The following is a 1,308-nucleotide window of genomic DNA, read 5'->3' on the forward strand; positions in this document are numbered from 1 at the left end:
TTTTTTTTTTTACATTGCTGCATTGATCTCAACAGCTGTAGGTACTTAAATTCTCTTTCTGGAGCCCTTGCACCCTACATTATGCAAAAGAGAAGAAATAGGGACAATTATTTCAATTTTTCACAGAGCCTGGGGAGCCACTAAGAGGGAGGATAGACATTCTCGCTCCTGCCATATTGCCTTCACACTCACCAATTGCAACAGCTTCTCATAAAATAGCATAGTAATATTCATTAGGAAAAATAGAATTGTTATATAATGTATAAGAACAAAGAGAAAAGAAATGGTAAAAGAAAGGAGAGAAATAAAGTTGAGCTAGTCTTTTTCAAGCTAAGGGTGTCTCAAATGATATGTAATAAAAGGTCTTTGTGGATTTGATTGGGTGTGTGTGAGCATTTATGGCACCTGTGCCTGCAGGGGGCCGCACCAGCAGCCAAATGGTAACACTGGTGTGTAATTACAGAGCACTTAACTGCATTCAGCTATGGTTTGTTTCTCTGATAATTCCCACTTTCATTGTTCGAGAGGCTGTGGACACTGTAGAAGCTGAGGTTCAAGTACCTGCAGCTGTTGAGATAAATGAATGTTGTAGCTGTTTTAAAAACTTTCCCATAGGAATACTGTTTAAAAGTTTGACAGAAGTACAGGTAAAATATTCTATTTACCTTTCCAAAGCTGTAAAATCTTAAATCTATAAGAGGATCATTCTTTATTCCTCTTCTTCATTTTGCAAGCTGGCTGAGCTCCTTTTCTCGCCACCCAAAAGAGCCCATCCTTCCTGTATGCTATTAAATTCTCAGTATGGAAAAAGCTACTTCGATTTACTATTGAGTTCTACAGACTCTGTGTTGTCTGCACTTGTAATATATGACAGATTCAGATATTTTTAAATGTGTTAACCTGTTTATAGGAAATAAAAATGTTCCAAAAGGATAAAGCCTTGCCAAACCTGAACACAAATATATTTCCACTTTCTTGAATTTCTCTCCTCCAACCAAAGATTTTGAATGCATTATTTATTTATATTTAAGTCTTTTTAAATTTTGGAACACTAGAAAACAGGCAACAAAACCAGAAATTAATGTGTTTCCATTTTCAGCACCATGGAGAGAGTGTATCATGTCTTCCAGTTTTCCAAAGACCTTTTATCTTATTAATTTAAAAAAATCAGGTTTGTTTATAAACAATGTTGCTTGACTAATTATTACTCTTCTACTTTTACTGCATTTTATAAATATCCTGTTTAAAATAATATAAAAGTTAGAAATCTTTATTAAATTCTGACACCACAAAAATTAATTATTGCTT

Source organism: Galeopterus variegatus, unplaced genomic scaffold, assembly GCF_000696425.1.
Source record: "Galeopterus variegatus unplaced genomic scaffold, G_variegatus-3.0.2 Scaffold2080, whole genome shotgun sequence".
In the NCBI taxonomy this organism is placed as follows: Eukaryota; Metazoa; Chordata; class Mammalia; order Dermoptera; family Cynocephalidae; genus Galeopterus; species Galeopterus variegatus.